Below are 23,073 nucleotides of genomic sequence, written 5' to 3'. Positions count from 1 at the left end.
CCTATAGATGCTATTTACAACAGCCAAGAAGTGGACAGCCTAGCGTTCTGTCAGCTGGCAAATGGCAAAGAAGATATGTGTATATGCACAATGGAACTTTATGTAGCCAGGAGTGTAAATGAAACCCAGGCACCTGTAGGAAGATGGATGCAAGTGGAAATGATGTTAAGCAAAATGAGCCAAATAGCACATTTCTTTGCTCATATGTAGAAAGTGTGTGGTGTGTGTGTGTGTAAGTCACAAAACTGGAAGTGCTGGAGATGGCTCAGAGGTTACCATCACCATCACCAGCTGCTCTTCCCGAGGATCCATGGTCAATCCCCACCATCCACATGGTGGCTCACAACTCTCTGTAACTCCAGTCCCAGGGGTCCTACACCTTCTTGCTTCTGTAGGCACTGTGAAGATGTGGTGGATAGACATAATTGCAGGCAAACACCCATACACATGAAAATCAAAAAAAAAAAGTTTAAACTTCCCTTTCTTTTCCCTCCCTCCCTCCCTCCCCCCCTCCCTCCCTCCCTCCCTCCCTCCCTCCCTCCCTCCCTCCCTTCCTTCCTTCCTTCCTCCCCTCCTTTATGAGACAGGGTTTCATGTTGCCACAGGCTATCCTGGAATTCATTCTGTAGCTGAGGATGAATCTGAAGTCACGATCCTCCTGCCTTTACATCCTGTGTGATGTGATAGCAGGTGTATGCCACCAGGCCTGGTGGATAATTGTGCTGTAGAATCTAACCCAGACCTTCATGAATGGCGCTGGGATGCAACTCCTGCTTACCCTTTCCCATTGTCGCAGGGGAAATGTTAATTAAAATTTACTGTTGGAGTCAGGTGTGGCAGCTCGCACCCGTAAGTCCTGCATTTGGGAGTCTGAGGCCTGATGGTCACCAGAGTTTGAAGTCAGTTGGTGCTATGGTATGAGACGCTGTCTCAAAAACAGACCAACCAAAGCAATAGAAGCTGTGTGTAGTGGCACACACCGTTCATCCTAACACTGGAGAGACAGAGGGAGTCAGATCTCTGTGTGTTCAAGCCCAGCTTGGTTCAAATAGTACATTGTAAGGCTAGCCAGAGGTCACAGTGAGGCTTAAGACTAACAGTGAGACTCTGTCCCATAAACAAAACCAATAAACAAAAGCAAATACATTTTTATGGCTGGAGGAATAGCTCAGTGATTAAGAACACTTCCTACTATTCCCGGTGACTGGAGGTCAGTTCCCAACACCCAGGTCAAGGGGGTCACAGTCACTGTGACTCCAGTTCAGTGCTTCTCAACCTTTCTAATGCTGAGACCCTTTAGTACAGTTCTCTGTGTTGTGGTGACCTACAACCATGAAATCGTTTCGTACCTACTTCATCACTGTAATTTTCTACAGCTATGAATTGTAATATAACTATCTGAAATACAGGATATTTGACATGTGACCCCCAAAGTGGTCTCAACCCACAGATTGAGAAGTGCTGTGCTAGACCCGGGGAGAACCTGACGCCCTCTGCTGGCCTCTGCAGGCATTGCACACACAGCACACATTCCTATAAACACACACCTGAACTTCACCTGAACGCAAAGTAAAAATAAAATCTTTAAAACTTTACCTCTGGCTTGGCGTGGTGGCGCATGCCTTTAATCCCAGCACTCGGGAGGCAGAGGCAGGCGGATTTCTGAGTTCGAGGCCAGCCTGGTCTACAAAGTGAGTGCCAGGACAGCCAGGGCTACACAGAGAAACCCTGTCTCGAAAAAACAAAAAAAAAAAAACAAAAAAAAAAAAACTTTACCTCTGGGATCCTATAGACACAGGTATGGCCATAAATACACGTTAACAGAACCACAAGTGATGTTGAAAAGAACTTGAGTTTCATCAGTAGATCCTGACTCTGGATCTAACACTATCTTATAACGTTACAAGTGTTTAGATTTTTCTGTTTGAGGTGACACGTTATCACATACTTGAGCTTTGACGTTTTGTTTTCCTCTTGCGGGATTAGACTTGTCAAGTGCGTGCTTTGCCGCTGGGGTGTCTCCCCAGCCACAAGAATTTTTTTTAAGAATTTTTTAAAGCATATTTTTAGTTTCTTTAACTTAGAAAGGCTTCTCTGGTGTATATAAGATTTCCATGCTAGGGCTGGGTACAGTGGCACAGGCCTGTAAGCCTAGCACTCAGGAGCCCAAGAAGGAAGACTGCTACCATGTCAAGAGCAGCCAGAGCTATAGTAACAACATAACACACCAGGCATGTTAACACATCTGTGGGAGGGGAAAGCAGAAGGTTGAGTTTAAGGCTAGCCTGGGCTACATGACATTATAGTCCAGCCTGGACTTCATTAGACCCTATTTTAAAAAATATTTCTGCTCTAGTATAAATATCCTTCAAATATCCTTCAAGTAGTATATAGTCTTCAAATTCTGCTGGTTCATAGAATTATTCCCAAAACATCTTTGTAAAACTGAAGGTATTTACTCTTTGTCTTCTCTGGCTAATTCAGTGACACCTGAAGAGTATAAAACCCAAGTGTCCCCCCAGATCTTTGTGTTAGAATTGTCTCTTCCGAATGGAGGCATCGCTATGTGGGACTTCGCCTGTATAATATACAGCCTGTATTTGTTTATTTGAGCAAGTCCTCACTGTGTAGTCTAGACTGACCTTTAAACTCACAAACCTTCTGTCTCAGCCATCTGACTGGAGGATGACAAGTATGAGCCATCATCACCTCAGGCCTAACACATAGTCCTGTCACCATGAGCAGTCTTTTGTTAAAGGGCATACATTGTTTAGCTAACACCATCACTAAATGACAGTATAAGTCTGTTCAGCTGCTAGGTTCGTTTCTGTCATCCAAGGGGTTGGGATTCAGTTCAGTGGTAGAATGCTTGCCCGGTAAGTGCAAAGTCCTGGGTTTGGTCCTCAACTCTGGAAAAAATAAAGGTCATCCAAGGCATTAAAGATTACACTTTTTCTTGCTAGATGAAATAGCTTTGGAAAGTGTGTTCCGAGCTGATCTGCCACAGGGTTCAGATGGCAGCCTTCATGCTTGTTTTATAATCCAACCCATGTTAAATTCTTTCCACACTGTGGATGCTTTTTTTCTTTTAATTTATTTATTTTATGAGGTTGTGAGCCACCATGTGGTTGCTGGGATTTGAACTCAGGACTTTTGGGAGTCAGTGCTTTTAACCGCTGAGCCATTTCTCCAGCCCCATGGATGGTTTTTATAAACTTAGTCATACCTGTCCAAGACGAATGGCACTGCTTTGCAAAGGTCTTTCTAATGGCTAAACCTTATTGTTGAAGATATAACACACGTTGGTTGCAGGACATGAAGAAATCAATGAAGGACTGACCTGAAAACCTTTTCCCTGCTGGTCATGTTTCACAGTGCTGGAAGATACTCTGCAGCCCCACTAGGGAAGAAGAGCCATCAGTGGATTTACCCAGCAGTGGATCCTGCATATTACAACGCCGGCCTGCCAGGCAAAGTGTGCCTACCTGTGCAATAGCAGCATAGCTACTGTGGAGATAACCAACTGTTTCCTGCTTAGATTTGAGGAAGGAATTCTCTCTACAGGAGACAATCCATGCCTGGTACTATGGTCTAAAGCTCATGGCTATAGAGGAACCTCTACTCTTATTTGCTAAATGGACATGCTGTCAAACAGCCTTCTAAAATATTTACATTTATAACCATACATTAGTGCTGCTCTCAACCTGATTACTGGTCAAAATGCTGAGGATAAGGGACTCTTGAGAGCTCACCCCCAAACGGGACGTTTATATCAGTCCTACAACCCCTCCACCCACAACTCAAGGACTGTCAAGGAAGATGGGGCAGAAATAACGCAAGAGTGGAAGGTCAGGGAGGGGTGCTGTGAAATGCTTTTATGGGCATGGCATGGCTATGGCACTCATGAGCTCACAACAGCTGTGCTTACCAGCACAAGACCTGCATGAGATCAAGTCAGTCAACATTCCAGCCTGGAGGGGAGAGGAGTTCACGAGGCTTTCCCACAGCCGAGGAACTGTTGGCAATCCACAAGTTCAATTGATGAGCAGGAGAGTCATTTTTCTTTAGGAGTGTGTCTATTGTTACGTTACCCAGGCTCCAGTGGATGGCTCCACAGTCATGTGCATGCAGGCAGTGCTAGCCAGACTCAATAGGCTCTAAAAAGAAAGACAGGAAGGTAGGAAGAGAAAATATTAGGGAAACCCAGAGGAGTAGCCATGGGGATTTCTGTTGGATACAAACAAGATACATTGTATACATGTTTGAAATTGTCAACTTGTCAAAGAATAAATTTAAAATATTCAAAACATACTCAACACACACACACACATTCACAACAAATGCACACATAGAGAGAAAGGTCTTAGTGCAATATGATGATATAATGCCTGTGATTTCAGAGCTCAGAAGGTAGAAACAGAACGACCAAGAGCAGCCTTGACAGCACGAGACCCTGTCTCAAAACACTCTAGTTAAATCAATAGGATTTTGCCACCCAGTGGAGTTTTCCTCACTGCTCTTCCTAGGGTGCTCACCTGAACTGTTTCTGCTGCATCTCTTCATGTGACGGATGAGTCACGGCTTTGCTACCCTGATTTGTTTGTTTTTATAGTACTGGTGGTTGAACAAGAGCTTTGTGCATGCTAAGCAAGCTGTTCCAACTGAGCCACGTCCTCAGCCTTTTTGTTTGTTTTGAATCTAAGAATGAAGAATCTAGCTCTTTTGCTCTCCCTCTCCCTCTCCCTCTCCCTCTCCCTCTCCCTCTCCCTCTCCCTCTCCCTCTCCCTCTCCCTCTCCCTCTCCCTCTCCCTCTCCCTCTCCCTCTCCCTCTCCCTCTCCCATCTCCATCTCTCTCTCTCACTGGCTTTCTCTCTTTTACTCTTTCTCATTCTGTAGACCAGTGGCCTTGAACTCACAGAGATCCTAGGATTAAAGGCATGCTCCACCACGGCCAGGCAAATAGTCTCTTTTTATACCTGTTTTCAGACTTGGTTTGACCAGATATCATCATCATCATCATCATCATTGTCATCATCATCATGAGTGTGAGTGTGTGTGTGTGTGTGTGTGTGTGTGTACACACGAGTGAGTACAGACGCCACAGTGTGCATATGGAGATCAGAGAGAACTTTGTGGAGCTGAGTCTCTTCTACCTTTCTGTGGGTTTGAGAGTCACACTCAAGCTATTAGGCTTTCATAGCAAGAACTTTACTGTCTGAGCCACCTTTTGGGGCCCAAACTGGTATTTTTCTAGAGCTTTCTGCTAAAAATTTTGGACAAGTAAATACAGAACTCTTCAGGGGTTTTGCATAGTTAAGTTTGTCCTTCCTTCCTTCCTTTCTCCCTCCCTCTTTGGTTTTGTTTTTTGAGAGAGGATTTCTCTTTGTAAGAGCCTTGGCTATCCTGGAACTCATATGCCAGGCTGTCTTAGAACTCCCAGAGACCCGCCTATCTCTGCCTCCCAAGTGCTGGAAATAAAGGCCTGTACCGAAGCACATACTTTCTATTGCCAGTGAACTTTGTTTCTTTTTGTTCTTTAGTTATTTAAATAATCACTATGTTTCCCTAATAAGAGAGAATAGTCAGAACTAATTAGTTCTGCTACAGGGCTCATTTTGTAATACAGCATGAGGCTTTATTTATTTATTTATTTATTTATTTATTTATTTAGAACAGGGTTTTATGTAATCCTGAATGACCTTGAACCTGCTATGTATCTGAGGATGATGTTGGGCTCCTGGTTACACAGCACCTAGCTTAACAGGAATTTTAAAGTGTGTGTGTGTGTGTGTGTGTGTGTGTGTGTGTGTGTGTGTGTGTGTGCTTATTATATGTGAGGGTGTTTATGTGGACTTCAGAGGACACCCTCTGGTATAACTGCTTGATTTCAGCTGGCTTGAGCCAGGGTCTCTTGTTTGTGGTTTCATATGCTAGGCTAGCTGTTCCACAGGCTTACCAGGATCCCCCTGTTGTTTCTTCCCATCTCCCTTTAGGAGCTCTGGGATGACCTAGCTTGTGTCAAGTTGAATAAAACGTAAATATGCTTAAGCACTTTCCCATCTCCCCAGCCATCCATCTCCTTTATAAACTGTCTTGATGCTGGGGAAGGAACCCAGACCTATAGATAACACTCTACCTCGGTGTGACATTCCAGCCCCTGGTATTGTGCTTCTTTATTCTTTGTTGTTGTTGTTTGTTTGTTTCTAGACAGGGTGTCTCTGTGTAGCCATGACTGGCCTGGAACTCACTTTGTAAAGACCAAGAGGCCCTTGAACTCAGACTTCTCTGCCACCTGAGTCCTGGGGTTAGAGGCCTGCACGACATGCTTGGCTCCTTATTAATTTTTAAGAGAATAGGCTGCTGGGAATTATTCTTTCCATGATTCTTAAAGAGTATCTCTAGCTTGCTTAGCTTTATCTTTAAAAAACTCCAGGCTCTGGCATGTCTCCTTAATTGGCATCCTTTCTCAATCAGCATGGAATTTGTTGTCCTTCTTCATTCTGTTCGTGCAGATGAAGACCGGTACCTGCTTCTTACCTGCCTGCCCTGTTGTAGCTTCCAGAGGACAGATGGTACCTCCTTTCCATCAGAACTCATTCCTCCCCACCCTAGCTCATCCCACACTGCAGGGTCCTAAGCACGGTGGGGTGTGGTCTAACTACCCTTGCTTGGCTTTTCCAGTCATATTACGTGTTTCTGCCCCACCAACTTCCCTTGTTTCTACCCCTCAGTTTGGATGTTTGGCTCTCCTGGCTGCCCAGCTCCTTTGCTCTGCCACACCCAGGCATGAGACAAGCTTCTGGAAGTTTCTCTAGCTGCCTGTAGGGTATCTAGGTCCCCAGCCAGCCCTAGGCATTTGTCTTTGTTTCCACAGGTGCTATTGCTAAGCTCGGGTCATTTGTGGGGAGTTGGGAGGAGGCTGTGACAGACTTAGACCCTCTTGGGTACCCTTCCAGGACGCTGCCTTCCCAGCTTTTCCTTTTCAGTGCCTCCAGCAGACAGGTGGTCCTCCCGCTGGTAGTAAATTCCTGGGTATTTTTACCCGGTGCTCCATAAACAAAAAGACACTGTTATTAGAAATGTCACTGTAACCAGGCGTATGAGTCATTTTCCCCATTAATCATTTTGCCAAAGAAAACAAGTTGCCATCCAAGCTTGTTTGGAGAGATGCTTGCTATGCGAAGGGAAGAAAGTTCAAGCACCTGCCTGAGGCTCCTGTCAAGGCTGGAATGACATAGCCGGTGCTCTGGTGCGTCTGAAAGCAGCCCTTCCCTGTGCAAGCTGCTGCTAGCTGTGTAGTCCACACTGAACGAGTCCATACAGGAATCTCAGTGCCAAAGCCTTGGAGAGTGAGGCCCTTCCACAGGGACTCAGAGTTAAAGAGAGGTGCAGCTTATACCTAGCTTGTCTGTATCAAGAAGTGTCATCACTACACAGACATCTTCCAGGGCAGGCAAGATGGCTCAGGGAGTAAACGTGTCTGCTGCCAAGCCTGATGACCCAAGTTTGTTCTCTCCAACCTACATGGTGGAAAGAGAGAACTGACTCCGAAAGTTGTCTTCTGACTTCCATATGTGCACTAGAGACTGGAGGATGGGGGTGGGGGTGGGGGTGGGGGTGGGAAGAACAGGATAGAGGTAGGGAGAGAGAGAGAATACATGTGCGTGTACACCCACACCAATAACTGAACACTAAACTGGGTCTCTACCCTCAAGGAGCTATAGTGGGAATGTAGAGATTCCCTTACATTCTTATAAATGAGTATTTCATGAACAGCTGCAGGATAGTGTGTTAAGATAATACAGCATAAAGAAAATAGGAAACACGGCAAGTTCAAAAAAGGAATACAAGTTTGTATGTTTGTTTGTTTTCAAGCAGGTAGGTATAGAAATATTTGTAAAGGCACAGTGGATTGGAGTAGAGTGGGGAATCCCAAACGAGCAGGTTTGGGTGTAGCAGACATCCAGAGGTAAAAATCAGTCAGGAGCTAAGGGCAAAGAAGTGGGTAAGTGACCGGTGAGGAAGCACTTTGAATGGCCAGCTTAGGAGACTGTATGTGGTTTGGGAGCCACGGTGGCATCAGTCTTTTCACGTGTGCCTAGCATTCCATGTTTCACTCAGGGCAATTTTTTGAATTATGTTTGGCCATATGTATGATATGTATAATACAGAAACAAATGTTAAAGTGCAAGGGCCTCTTCAATAACCCACGCCTGTGCGGGAACTCTGATGTAAGTCTCACCCAGGCCAATGACTTGCTTCCTGCCAGGCACTCTCTGCCCGATGGGAGCAATAAATCACAAAGTAGATATTGAGATAGCACCCCAGATAGACAGTATGGCTACCTGGCAGTGCCCAATATGTGTTTCCAAATATTTGCTTAGCTCTCCCTTCACCTACCTATTCTAACCTACTCTATTGTAATGTCCCCCAAAAGGGACAGGAACTGTGTGTGTGTGTGTCCTTGTGTGATGGAAGTAGAACCTAGAGCTTGGGCAAGCTGGGCAAAAGCCCTCGGTTACGGAGCTACACTACAGTCATTTTGGGTGGGTGGGAGGCTGAAGGAAGAGTCTCCAGGGTGGCCTCAGATTCAGTATGTGGCTGACTTTGGATTCTTGATACCCCATATCTGCTTCTCAAGAGTTGGGATTACAGACACATACCGCTATGCGAAGCTTCTGACTTTGTGTTTAGTCAATCATATATATTAGATACTGTCCTGAATCTGTGGGGTGGAACACCATATGTTCCCTTTTTTTCCTTTGAGAATTCCTGCTTTCCTTTGTTTTATTAATACAAACATGTAGAATTTCAATGATATATCTCTGTTCTTGTGTGGATTTATGTATAAGATAGAGTCCTAGTGGAAGAATTTCTTGATCACAAACACACAGCAGAGTTCTGCAAATATTGCTGTTTTGCTTTATTTAGGTTCATTTTATTATCTTGTGTGTGAGTTTTTTTGCTTGCATGTATGTAAGTACATACATACATGTATGTATGTATGTATGTATGTATGTATGTATGTATGTATGTATGCTGTAAGTACACTTCTGTGGGTACCTGATCAGAAGAGGGTGTCAGGTCCCCTGAGACTGAAGTTATAGAGGATTGTCAGCACCCACATAGGTGCTGAAGATGGAACCTGGGTCCTCTGCAAGGGCATCAAGTGTAAACTAGGTGTTATGGAGAATGCCTAAAGTCCTAGTATTGGTAGACAGTGGCAGCTGGCCTCTGAGTTCAGGGTCAGCCTGGTCTACAAAATGAATTCCAGGACAGCCAGACCTTGTCTTGGGAGTCTGGGGAAGAGCATCTAGTGCTTTTAACCACTGGGAAAACTCTCCAGTCTGCTCTTTTCTTTTATATGCATCAGAAATATGTTCTTTCATCGATATCTGTACAGTGTCCCATACGCTTATCCATGTTTGTGGAAGGAGTATTCCAGTTTTTGTGACTGGGTCTTGAGTAGCCAGGTTGGCCTTGAACTCACTCTGTATTCAAGATTGACTTATGATATTTCTGCCTCTACCTCCCAAGTGCCAGGGTCCCAGGCCTGCTCTGTGTCCCATGTCTGCTTAATGTGATGCTGAGGGAACCCAGGACTTTGTGCATGCTGGGCAAGCATGCCAGTTCTACCAACCCAGCTACATCTTCAACCCAGAAATTTACATTTTAAAGTCATGCTTATTAACAATTCCTCCATGGAGACTGAATCTTACATTTTACTCAGAGAAAGACTTCTCCATCACAAGATTATACTCAGAGACTATACATAAATTGTTTCATTTCAATAACTTTATCATTTCACTTTTATATCTAAGTGTTTACCTGGCATTTATTTATTTACTTACTTAGTTTGAGATATGGTTTTGCTATTTATCTTAGGTTGGCCTTGAACTCATTATGTAGCCTAGGTTGGGCTTGAATTTGTAACAATCCTCCTGCTTAGTTTTTCAGAGTGCTGGATTTATTTTTTTTTAAGAGAAAAAAAAAGGTATAGATTTGCTATTCCTCTGCTTTTAAATTTTTTTCATGATAACACTCCATGAATATTCTTCCTACAGATTTAGAACGGAACACACTGCCCTGCGCATAGACAGATGCTCTGCTTCTGGGTTACCCACCAGCCCTGAAATGCTCCTTTTATTATAAACCTATTCTGTTGGTCTATGGGTTCATTTGTGGATTGTCTCTGTCTTCCCATTGATATGCCCTGTCTGGTTTTGTTTGTAACAGCTGTTTTAATTAGTGTAGTTTCAGAAGATATTTTGAAATCTGATGGAACTAATTTCCTTTCATCACTCTCTTCTTGTTTATATTTCCAGATGGTCTATACTCATATTCTAATATCAAATTTAATTGTATGCTTGTTTGATCAGAGTTACAATGGCTACTAAGACAATTTCATGACTCATACTGGCCAGTACCATTTTGGATGTTGTTTTCGTTCCCAGTATTACAGTGTAAACATTCTTAATGAGACTTTTAGTCATTCCTGTTTTTCTGATTTGTTCACAATTATTACAAGTCCCTGTGCTCCCACAGAGTAAATGGATTGGCTGAAAACCACGGGGGACAGTGCTCTCCTGTTGACTCAGCCACCACACTGAGGCTTCTCAGGTGCCCGAGAGCAGGTGGCACAGTGCCCATCAATGTGGCTGTAAAACCTTACATTTGTCCTGGGTTTCATCCCACAGTCCCAGGAACATCAGGGTTCTGCAGGCACTCTTGCTTGACTACTTTCCCTCTCTGTACTCTCTCCCATTTATGCATGTGGTTCAAAGAAGCATATTTTCAGCCTTACAAATAAATCCAGAAGGAAATGATCAGGAGCTGGATGCCAAGCTCTGTCCTTGCTCCTCCTCATCCTTCCCACCTCCAGCCTCTCCAGACATCAAGCGAAAGGGTCAGAGCTAGCAGTCCTCTCCACAGAACTTACCAAGAGAACGGTTTAATTAGGCTCCGATTCCTAACTCTCTATCCACCTTGAAGCTTAAGGTAAGTGCTCCCGTACTTTAGCTCTTTTTACTTCAGGTGAGTGCTATTTATTTTCATGCTAACCACTGGAGTGGGGGAAAGAAGAACTAGTAGATCTACGGTGAAATAGAGCTAGGAGGACAGAGCAGGACATAGTGGCACAGCCCTTCACTTAGGGCCACTGGGAGAAGTAGGAAGGCTACTGTGGGTTTGAGTTTACCTGCTCACATATCAAGTCCATCCCCACCCCCACCCCCATCCCCCACCTTTTCAAGACAGGGTTTCCCTATGTAATCCTGGTTGTCCTTGAACTCTCTGTAGACCAGCCTGACCTTGAACTCAGAGAATGGCCTACCTCTGCCTCCCAAGTTCTGGAATCAAAGCTGTGCAGGAAGAAATGAAGAAAACACAAACTGAGGTAATTCTGGAGATGGAAATCCTAAGTAAGAGAACAGAAACTACAGATGCAAGCATTACCAACAGAATACAAGAGATAGAGAAGAGAATCTCAGGCATAAAAGATAGAATAGTAGAAATTAATACATTAGTTAAAGAAAGTATTAAATCTAAAATGTTTCTGACACAAAACATCCAAGAAATTTGGGACACTATAAAAAGATCAAACCTAAGAATAATAGGAATAGAAGAAGGAAATATTCAGCTCAAAAGCCCAGAAAATATTTTCAATAAAATCACAGAAGAAAATTTCCTGGGCTGGAGAGATGGCTCAATGGTTAAGAGCACCGACTGCTCTTCCGAAGGTCCTGAGTTCAAATCCCAGCAACCACATGGTGGCTCACAACCAATCAGTAATGAGATCTGATGCCCTCTTCTGGTGCATCTGAAGACAGCTACACTGTACTTATGTATAATAATAAATAAATCTTAAAAAAATACTTAAAAGAAAAAAGAAAATTTCCAAAGAAAGAAATCCCTATAAATGTTCAAGAAGCTTATAAAACACCAAATAGATAGGGCCAGAAAAAAAATCCTTCCACCACATAATTGTCAAAACACTAAATATACAAAACAAAGAAAGAATATTAAAGCTGGACGTGGTGGCGCACACCTTTAATCCCAGCACTCAGGAGGCAGAGGCAGGTGGATTTCTGAGTTCGAGGCCAGCCTGGTCTACAGAGTGAGTTCCAGGACAGCCAGGGCTATACAGAGGAACCCTGTCTCGAAAAACCAAAACAAAAAACAACAACAACAACAACAAAAAAAAGAATATTAAAAACAAAAATTATTCCATAGGTACATAAAATGCATCTTCTACCATGGAGCAGGTTTCAACAAAGAAGTACATTGAAAGCACTCACAGGGCCCAGGAGATGCTCAGCATGTAGACACTTGACAACAAGCTTCAGGACTTGAGCTTGATTCCCAGAGCACGTGTAAAAGCCAGCTGCAGTGGTACACACTTGTGTACAAAATCAATGGGCTCAATTCCCCAAAGAAAAGATACTATCAGAATGGATGCAAAAACAGTGTCCATCATTCTGCTGCATACAAGAAGCATACTCCAATATCAAAGATAGATATTACCTCAGAGTATATAAGTGTTCTGTATTCATGACTTGGCCCTTTGAGGCTAGAAGAGGGCACTACTGAAAGAGAGGGGGCACTACTGAAAGATTGTAAGCCAACATGTGCGTGCTGGGAATTTGGGAATTGAACCCTGGTTCTTTCTAAGCTCTTAACCATCTCTTTGGCCTTTTGTGTTCTTACATTTGAGGAAGAGAGGAGTTGAATCTTGGAGCTGGAGTGCTTGAGGTGGGTGCTGGGAATTGTACTGGGTTGTACCTGTTTTGTTTTGTTTTTAAACAAAGATTTTTTTTAAGATTTATTTATTCTATGTATATGAGTACACTGTAGCTGTCTTTAGACACACCAGAAGAGGGTATCAGATCATCATTACAGATGGTTGTGAGCCACCATGTGGTTGCTGGGAATTGAACTCAGGACCTCTGGAAGAGCAGTCAGTGCTCTTAACCTCTGAGCCATCTCTCCAGCCCTGTACCTGGGTCTTACGGAAGAGCAACAAGTGCTCTTACCACTGAGCCAACTCTGCAGTTCCTTCTGATTCTTAAAGAATGCTGTATTACTGAGTCAGCAGAGATGGTGAGCCAAGGCTGTTTCTGAGGAATGAGGAACAACAGTGGTGGGCAGAGTTACCTGTAATGTTTTATTTTATGTATGTGAGTACACTGTAGCTGTACTGGTGGTTGTGAGCCACCATGTGGTGCCTGGGATTTGAATTCAGGACCTTTGGAAGAGCAGTGAGTGCTCTTAACCGCTGAGCCATCTCTCCAGTCCTGTTCCTTTAGTCTTAAAGAGCTCCCTTACTACAGCAATGTGATCTGAGACTCTTCCTTATCATCAACCTTTCTCTCTCCCTCCCACGTTCCTTTCCTCCGGTCCTTCATTCCATGACTCATAAGGATCAGACCTACTTGATAATCCAGTGGCTCTCTGAGGGGACCTGGACTAATACATAATAGTGGGTGAGGTTTTGGCCTTTAGAGTTGTTGTGGATAGCCCTGGGGCTAATTATATTTGATGTTAATTCTGTTCTCCAGTGAGTGGTTGTGAACAAGGAAGGAGTCAGCACTCAGGTGATTTTCTGTAAACCTGCTTCCCACCTTAATTTCTAAAATAAAGGAGAGCTGATGATTGGGCAGATAAAGGGAAGGTGAAGCTGAAGGTGGGGAGAGGGAGAAGGGGAAAATGGAAGAGGGAGAGGATGCAAAGAAGGAGGAGGAAGAAGAAGAAAAACGGAGCAGAAGCACATGGCCTGGAGAAACTGCAAGTTCTAAGGGGTCTCATAAGATGGGGAAGATGGTAGTGTATCAGTAGATCTGCCCAATGTAGGTGAACAGCATGTATTCATATTAACTGTGTTGTGTTTTCATTGCTGGGGTATATTTGGGTTGGAGATTTACCACAACATGGAGTCACAATAATTTGGTGGGAATCAAGATCTGTCTACCCTGGTTATGGGAGTTAAATCAAGCAAGAAGTGTGACCTGTTAAATATAGTGCTCAGCTAGTGATGTGTGTGGTTTGTAGAGTTTATTCAACATGCACAAAGCCTTGGCTTTGAATCCCAGCACTGCAGAAACTGGGTACAGTTGGTGCATGGCTATAATGTCAAAACTTGGGAAGTAGAAGCAGGAGGATCAGAAGTTCAAGGCTATCCTTGGCTACTGTGATGGTTTGTATATACTTGGCCCAGGAAGTGGCATTATTAGAAGGTGTGGCCTTGTTGGAGTAGGTATGTCACTGTGGGTGTGGGTTTTAAGAACCTCATCCTAGCTGCCTGGAAGTCAGTATTCTGCTAGCAACCTTCAGATGAAGATGTAGAACTTCGAGCTCCTCCTGCACCATGCTTACCTGGATGCTGCCATGTTCCTGCCTTGATGATAATGAACTGAAGCTCTGAACCTGTAAGCCAGCCCCAATTAAATGTTGTCCTTATAAGAGTTGCCTTGGTCACAGCAGTAACACCCCAACTAAAACAGCTACATAGGCTAGTCTGGGAATACATGAGACCTTGTTTCCACACACACATAGGCTGGGGGAAGAGTTGAGAGTAGAATATTTGCCTACTATGAATGGGACCTTATGTTTAACTCTTTTTTTAAAATCATGAAAATTTTGAGGCCTAAGTTAGTAACGTTCATAAAGTGCTCTGCAGAATATCCAGAACATCATGAGTACTTGATAAATGTCAGCACTTTTGCTAGAGTTGAAGAATGAAGAAACAGGAGTTAGAGTAGGTGTCGGGCTGTTTGCAGTATATAATATCACCCAAGGTTTCATTGTTCTTTTGCATGTACCAGATAGCCTTGAGGTGTGAAGAGATTAGGAAATCCTTTTTGTCCTACTTCTGAAATTCTTGAGGTCTCCAGGTTTTATGACTAGTAGAAAATAAACTATTAACTTATAAACCAAACAAGAAATACATACATGGCCGGGCAGTGGTGATGCACGCCTTTAATCCCAGCACTTGGGAGGCAGAGGCAGGCGGATTTCTGAGTTCGAGGCCTGCCTGGTCTACAGAGTGAGTTCCAGGACAGCCAGGGCTGCACAGAGAAACCTTGTCTCAAAAAACCAAAACCAAAACCAAACCAAACCAAAGCAAAAAAAGAAATACATACATAAATCCTCCAGGGCTGGTAACGTGCTTGGTATGCAAGCAAGAAGACCTTAGTTTGACCCCAGCACCCATGTAAAAACAGCTTGATTCAGAGTGTGCACCTGTCATTCTGGTGCTGCAGAGTGCTAGCAGGAGGGCCTGGGGCTTGTTGGCCATCACTATAGACTCACCTCTACCCCAGAGTTGGGAGTTCTAGAAGGTAGCTTTTTATGAGACTTCAGTCACCCCTACTTCCTACAGGAATATTCCTCTCTTTGCCATGTAAAAAGAAAATCAGCCAACCTTAAAAAACTAGGCGAGTGGAATTCTAAGTTAAGTCATTTTCATCAATAAAAACTTAAAAGGCATGTGTGGGAGGGGAGAAGGGTTCTGGAGAAATGGCTCAGAGGTTAAGAGCACTGGCTACTTTTCCAATGGAGCCCAGTTAAATTCCCAGCACTCACATGGTGGCTCACAATAATCTCTAACTCCAGTTCTGGGAGATTAGATGTCTTGTTCTGGCCTCCATGGGCAATGTATGAACAGGGTGTACAGATATACATGCAGGCAAAACACTGATACACATAAAATAAAAATAAAAAAAATTTTTTTTGGGAGAGAATGCTTTAGCTATTAACATGAGATTACAGCATTCTGTAAAGTGTACACTACAAGTGATTTTCTTTTCTCAAAAATGTTAGTAAAATTAAGATGTTCCAAATTCAACTCTAGACAGAAATATGGAGTTAAAAATGGAATTGAAAAGCAAAATATAAGCTGAACAAAAATTTAAGAAATTTATTGTGATGGAAAAAAATTGATCCAAAGAACGGTTTATATGAAAAATATTATGGGTTTTAGGTTAGCCACCAGTCCCACCAGAGCCAAGGGTGCAATTTTAGCTCATAGAAAAATGAGTGTACTCTAGTCTAATAATGAGAAACTTATTTTCCTCTCCTGCTAAGTTAGGGCTATCATAGATGATTTGCAAACTCCTTTTAGAAGTATAATTCTGTATCTAGAAGTTCTAAACTTGCAGGAGGCAGGAGAATCGCTTGAAGTATAGCCTTATCTACATTACCCGGGCTACAGGAGCACCTGCCTGTGGAAAAGAAGACCCATAGGAAAAATATGTTGATTTCATGAAAGCAGGGTTGTCTGCTTAACTATACTGCTGGGGACGGGGAGGGTCTGTTTGCGATGCCCTGACCTTAGATCCTATCCAAATGAATGTGGTGATGATGAACGGCCTTCCTTACGTCTATTTCACACCATGGGAAGCTTCACACAAAGCTGCTTTTCCTGGGTGATGAGCAGGAGCGACCAGTTTTTCCTGAAGTTTGTCTGCTGCGTACATTTTTGATGAGCTGGCCTGTCATTTCACTGTCTTGCGTTAGCCTTGCAGGACCGATCCCAAGCCAACTGGCTGCCTGTTGATGTCTGGTAATCAAGGACTTCGGAGGAAGGCATCAAGGTTGATGTGAGGCAATACTGGAAAGGCCTAGCGAGGCCTGGTACTCAGGGTCCTCGATTATGCCTTGCCAGAAGAAGGCTGAGGGCGGGCATAGATCCGAGCTCTGGCCACAGGATAATAGGCTGGCTGACAATGGCTTGTGGGTAACCAGTGAGCCTCCTCACTTCACCAAGGCTGTCCCTAGTCCCTTCTAAACTATAAACTGGCATTTTCAAACACTATAAACATCTTGTAAGAAAAAGACTGTAAAAGAGAACAAATCTTTGGGGAAAGCTTCAATAAAAATAGAATTCTAAACTGTTCACCCAGCGTCTTTAGCTAGCTGACAAAAATTTGTAGGTCGGGTCAGAAAGTCTGTCTCTCATTTGTTCCCCCGTGAGCCAAGTGTATAGTCTTGGGCAAACCAGTTAACAGGCCTTCCAGATGAGGAGGCGCCCATCCTGCTACTTCAAGACCGGAGGGATATACTTAGGCTGTCGTGGTTTGTGGGGGACCCTGACTTAGAGGTGAGTTCCATGGACTGCCGGGGGGGGGGGGGGGGGGGGAAGAAGCCTTGATATGGGTTTGGAGGTGACCTCTGTGATGTCAGTCAGAGGGTGGGGCCTCTAACCTTAAAGGACACATCCAGAAGGCAACAAGCAGGAGCTGAGATCACAGAACTCCTACTTCTTGTCTTAGGCAAGTCCCTTCTAGGTGTTGGCTGAAGTGCTTAGTCACTTTCTTAATTCTGTCAGGCACAAGAGGTCACAGAGGGTGGGGTACTGGCCAATGTGTCATGTTCCTAATGCTCTGAGAAGAAAGGGACAGGGAGGAGAAAAACCAGAAAAGGAGTTGAGTTTAGTTTTTTATTTTATTTTATTTCATTTTATTTTATTGTATTTTGAGACAGGGTGCCACCGTTTTGAGACAGTGTTCTTAAACTTGTGATCCCCCTGCCTCAGTCTCATGTTCCAGGATTACAGGTGAGTAACACCACACCCAAGCTTCACAAGAAGTGTGTTTGTAGTAAGTTACTGCCAACTGATGGCCCTGCTTTCTTTCCAGATTAAAAACCCACAGGAGCCAAGGACATCTGAGCCTCAGCCTCGCAGGCCCTTTCACTACCTCAGCACCACAGCTGCCAGCTCCAGTAAGGAAAGAAAAATGTTTTTTAAGTTTTTCTCATGTAGCCTATGTTGGCCCCAAACTTAACATATAGCAAAGACTAGAACTCCTGACCCTCCTCTAAGGCTGCCTCTACTTCCCAAAGGCTGGGAGTTTAAATATGCAAACCCACATTTGGTGGAAGGAAGGTCTTCAATGAAGAGGACAAGTGGAAGAGATGCTAAAATTGAAGTTTTCACAGAAGATTTAAGGGGATATACAGATACTTCTGCTGGGGGAGATATTTGTTATTTTAGGTCTTCCTTTGTAAGTGTATAGTGGTAAGGCCGTTTTTGATGACTCCAGGTCTGTCCTTGTGCTGATGTCCACCCCCCAACCCCCCGTTCTCTTATGGGAGAAAGTTCCAGATTATTCTGTAGGGCCCATCTGAGAAGCTGCATTCAGCTCCTCTAGGAAATACCCTAGATTACCAGAAACACAGGAAATTCTGTGGTCATCGCTCTCCCTGCTGTCATTTGCCACTGCGTCTCTTTCGTTTTCATCTCTTTGGCTCTGACCACTAGCCCCGATTGTTGTGTGCTGACTTTTGGCTCATTCCAATCTTTTTTTTTTTTTTTTAATTACCTTTTAGACAGGCTCTCCTGTCACTCAGGTTGGCCTCAGACTTGCTATGTAGAAAGTACTGACCTTGAGGGGGTTTTGTAAAGGTTTAAGAAACCTTTCTATTTTCTGTGCGTGGATGTTTTGCCTTCCCGTGTGTCTGTGCACCATGTGTGTGCAGTGCCCTTGGATGGAAGAAAAGGACATTAGGTTCCCTGGAACTGGACTTACAGATGATTTTCAGTGGCCGTGGGGTGCTGATGGGATTCGAAGCTAGGTCCTCTGGAAAGAAGAACAGCTGAGCCATCTCTCCAGCCCTGACACTGAGCTCTTGATTATTCAGGTTCCACCTCCTCAGCTCCTGGATTATAGGCATTAGCCAACATGGCCAGTTTATGGCAGGGACTGAACCCTGGGCTTGGTGTCTGCTGGGCAAACACTCTGCAAATGAGCTGCAGCCCTGGCTGCCATTGTAACCTTTCCTCCTTCACTGGCCTTTTTTGGTCAACTACGGTCAACACCTTCTGTTGTCTAGCATTTGCTTTTTACCTGAGCGCCAATCCCCAAACCTGCATTCCTGGACTACTTACCCATCAGTCCTTTAGGCCATTGTTTTATAAAACAAATAATATGTTCAGAAACCTTTTTTTTTTTTTTTTGGTCACAAACCAGGTCCTTGTATGATGTCTCTGTCCCTGTCAGTAACCCACTGAATCATTTAAACTCAAATCCTCTTTGATCTCTCTTGTTGCTCTCAGCCAATCAGCCCCCAGAACGATCAGATTTTCCGGCACATTTTAATCTTGTCTGTGTTCCTCTCTTCCTTGTCCATTTCTAGGTACTTAGCATCTACGATGCTGTGTCTACCCTTTCCCCAGTCCATTTCCTGTGACCAGCTGAAGCTAGACCTAGACTATCCTCACTAATTTCCTCACGCCTGTTCAAAACCCTCAAGTTCTTCCCTGTTCAGGTCAAGGCTCTTTGCTCTTCTTAGGCTGTCAACATTTTCCACAGTTTGATCATATCTGGACAATACCTCTGCCAGGTGGCTCTACTGTGATGGAAAGTTTAATGGCTTGGGATAGAGCTGCTTTCAAATTGTAGCCTTGTGTTCAGTGGAATGACCTTGTGTAATTGGTTGACTCCCGGTGTCTCCGATCCTCATTTGCAAAATGAGGATAACAATGCCTATGTCATAGAAAACTTAATGAGGGTTTAATTAGATAATATGTGTGGAGGCTGTGTAGCATTGTGCTCAGAACCCACGTTTGAAATGACTCACTTGGCTTACACCCAGACTTTTCCACTTACTAATTACGTGACCTCGAGCAAATTCCTTGACCTCTCTGGACTTTGTCTTTTTCCTTTGTAAAGTAGGGATTCTAAACTGTGCTAAGGTCTGTAGTAAGGACAAGGTGATTTATATATGGGAAGTGCTTAACATAGTACCTGGCACACTGTACATTTTAGCAGGTTAAGCTATTGTTACTTTGTGGCAAGAAACCCAGTCTAATGTTTGGCATATAATCAGCATTTATATGTTTACTGAGTTTGTTAATAAATCTTTTTTTTTTTTTGATAAAAGGTCTCCTGTAGCCCATCCTGGTCTCAAACTCCCTGTGTAGCTGATCAGAGTGGAACTTCTGATCCTCCTGCCTCCACCTTCAGTTGCTAGGAGTACAGGCATGAACACACCATGCTTGGTGCCTGTGGGACTTTGGGAAGAAACCTAAGGCCTCATGAATGCTAAGCAAACACTACCTCCCTAGCCTCTGAATTAATCTCATTGATATGGTCTTCTTTCCTATGAATATAAGTACAGTCTCACACACCCTCTCCCAAGACAGGCGAACTACTTCCATTTCTATGCTTGTATTTTCATCGTTTTTGCCCTTGGTTGTGGTTTTCCTCATTTTTAGAATGTCATAATCTCTCTTTGCTGACTATGGAAATTCTGGTTCTGTAAAGTCGGTCCTAATCCTCGTCTCCATGAAACTTTCCCTCATCATTTCTGGGATCAGCAAAGTTTCGATTTCCTGAACCATTTACCAGCCTCTTTTTCTTTTTCTCTTCTTTTCTTTCCTTTCCTTTTATCTTCTTCTTCTTCCTCCTCCTCCTCCTCTTTTGACAGGGTTTTGCTATATAGCTCAGGCCTGCCTCAAATTTTCCATCCTCTGCCTCAGCCTCCTAAATGCTAGGAATGCAACATTAACCACCTTACTGGGGTCCAGTTACTCTTGCTTTAGTACTTGATGGTAATATTCTAGTGGAAACACTTAGCTCCTGTTTCCTGTGTGCTGGTTTTGTCTTCAAATAGTTTAGGAAATATTCTCCAATTTAGTATTGTTTCAGAACACATACTAAACATATAGTAATTATTTAACTTATGTTGCATCATCTTTTGGGATAAGATTCCCATATTATATTTAGACTATGTATTTATCAGAGTTCTCTAGAGTCACAGAATTTATGGAATATATTTACATATTAAGAAATTAGAATGATTTATAGTCTGCAGTCCAACTAACCCAACAATGGGCGGCTGTGAATGATAAGTCAGAGAGTCTAGTATTGCTCGGTCCCGTGCAGGTAGGTGTTTTAACTAGTCCTCTGTATAAGCTGGCATCCTAAAGAAGTAGGCTCCAACAGATGTGCTGGCAGGTAAGCACAAGCAGGCAAAGAAGGAAGCCTTCCCTTTTCCATTGTCCTTACTTACGTAGGCCTCCAGCAGCCGAAGGTACAGTCCAGATTAAAGGTGTGTACCACCGTGATTGGACCTAAGCTTTTCTTTACTTGGAATTTGGTCTGTCCCAGGCTGGCCTTGAACTCAGAAATCTGCTCGCCTCTGTCTCCTGAGATTAAAGGTGTGCACCACCTTGCCTGAGCCTAAGCTTTTCATGGTTACTATGCCTCAAGATCTGGATCACAGATGTGCCCACCATTTCTGGATTGTAGTTCATTCCAAACATTGTCAAGTTGACAATCAGGAATAGTCACCACAGGATAGGATTTGATACTTTTTTTTTTTTTTTCAAGAAAGAGTCCAGAATTCTGGAATAATTTTTCCGATCTACTGTCTTACCAATGGATTGGCGTGTGACAGATGCAGCTTGCTTTGGCTAAGTAGTACTGTATAAGCCAAGGGCTGGAGCCTCTGGGTCAGAGGGTTGGAGAAGGGCTGAAGCCTAGGAGCCCTGCAGGTGGAGGGCCAGAGACTGACCCTTGCTGATGCAGACAGGGAAGTGTCCCCGTTTAGATCTGGTTCTTGCCACAACAGGCTTTGCCTCTCGAACTTTCTCAGGCTCCTTACACCTTTACACAACGTTTGCCCTATTGAGAAACTGGTTCTGCTTGAAACTTCCCATGGCTTGAAGCAAGTAACCATGACGGTGTTTGCATACCAGTGGGGTTTTACCCTCCCGTAAGTGCCAATAAGGATGAAGTGGTATTTAGATGACGTGATATGAAGGACAGCATTGCAGCCTGTACAGCCCAGAATGTTTGAACTATGTGAAAGGTTCATACCAGATTTCACAATACACGGGCGGCCAAGAAAGCCTAGCCCACAGTACAAGGTGAACGCACCCTGTCCCAGTTCTCATGGGGTTCTCAGCTCCCCTCACACCCCTTTCTGCACTCATGCAGTACCTGTGGTCTGGACCACTCAGCTCAGTTTTGCATTAGGCTTCCCCTGCCCCCAAGGTAACTGTGTTTCTCAGCTAGCTGTAATTTCCCTAAGAACACAAACAATATCCTATACTTCTTTACTGCCTATCAGAGTCTCAGCTATAGTTTAACTAGAGGACACAATAAAATATCATCAATAAATGCTGCTTGACTTGACTTGAACATTCATTTAAAAAAAGGTCCACGTAAAGAAGGAATCAGAAGATAAAAAAAATTGTGGGTATGTTTGCATATATATGTATGTTAGAGACAGGATCTCACTCTAAGCCCAGGCTGACCTGAAACTCACTATGTAGCCAAGGCTAGCCTTGGTTGAAGAGCAATGCTATTGCTTCAGCCTCCTGAGTCCTGGGATTACAGGCTGGAAGCGGCCATCGTTATTTGTAATGGGAACGACAGTGGTAGTGTCCTTAGACACTGTATTGGTACTTTCCTAGGTAAGAGAAAAAGAGGTTCAACCCCATGCCCAAGGCCCCTTCCATGTCTTATGTCCCCTTTCCAATCACAGAGGTCATACAGTTAGAACTTGAGGAGCTTCAGAGACGAATTCAAGTCTCTCATTTCATAGCTGGAAGCAAGTAAGAGCAGCTGGTTGGGGTGGAGAAGGTGTGTCTAGGCTTCACTGTAATGGTGGGATATCTCTCATCTTCAGAGCCTCAGCTCTTCAAGTTTAAAGTGAGGACAGTGAAGCTTATATCTGTGATTGCTGTGGGAATTAAGTGATAGGCACACAAACAGGGCTGGGCCCCAGTAGATGCTCAATAGGTGCTGACCAGCTCTTCTTCTTTCTCTGGAGTGTCCTTCCCAAAGGCAGAAAACAATGCAGCATTGTCCTGCCCTGCTTTTCCAGCCAGTTCCCCCTTTGATCTCCTGTTATCCAGCCTCCCAGCCACTAGAAAACTGGGTCAAGCATTAGCAAATTATTTTCACTGGATATTTGTCTAAAATTATCTTGAGTGCATCTGTATAACTTGAAACAAAGGAATTCAGAAGACAGGAGTACTGAATTCTACGGAGAAATCAAAGGTCTCAAAGTTTGTCCTTTGCTAACTACAGGGTTTGCTCCTGATGGAGTGTTCATGGCCTTTTACCC

At 43.8% G+C, this 23,073-nt stretch overlaps 1 protein-coding gene and 1 long non-coding RNA gene across 3 annotated transcripts in view; one reads left to right on the top strand and one right to left on the bottom strand.

Moving 5' to 3' along the window:
• Positions 1-3,119: 3,119 nt before the first annotated feature.
• Positions 3,120-23,073, bottom strand: part of 1700055D16Rik (RIKEN cDNA 1700055D16 gene) — a 29,061-nt gene continuing 9,107 nt past the window's right edge. For both annotated transcript variants that reach the window (NR_151454.1, NR_151455.1), the window contains exon 2: positions 3,120-4,157. This is a non-coding gene — a long non-coding RNA (RIKEN cDNA 1700055D16 gene). The remainder of the gene's footprint in view (positions 4,158-23,073) is intronic.
• The window catches only part of Dusp16 (dual specificity phosphatase 16), a 91,596-nt gene continuing 85,999 nt past the window's right edge, over positions 17,477-23,073 (top strand). Inside the window, exons 1-2 of the mRNA XM_030255592.1 lie at positions 17,477-17,551; positions 17,634-17,718. The gene's annotated coding sequence lies outside the window, so the exon portion shown is untranslated. The remainder of the gene's footprint in view (positions 17,552-17,633; positions 17,719-23,073) is intronic.

This window comes from Mus musculus, chromosome 6, assembly GCF_000001635.26.
Source record: "Mus musculus strain C57BL/6J chromosome 6, GRCm38.p6 C57BL/6J".
Lineage (NCBI taxonomy): Eukaryota > Metazoa > Chordata > Mammalia > Rodentia > Muridae > Mus > Mus musculus.
The sequence above is the reverse complement of the archived record's forward strand: the minus strand, read 5'-3'. Positions and strand labels throughout refer to the sequence as shown.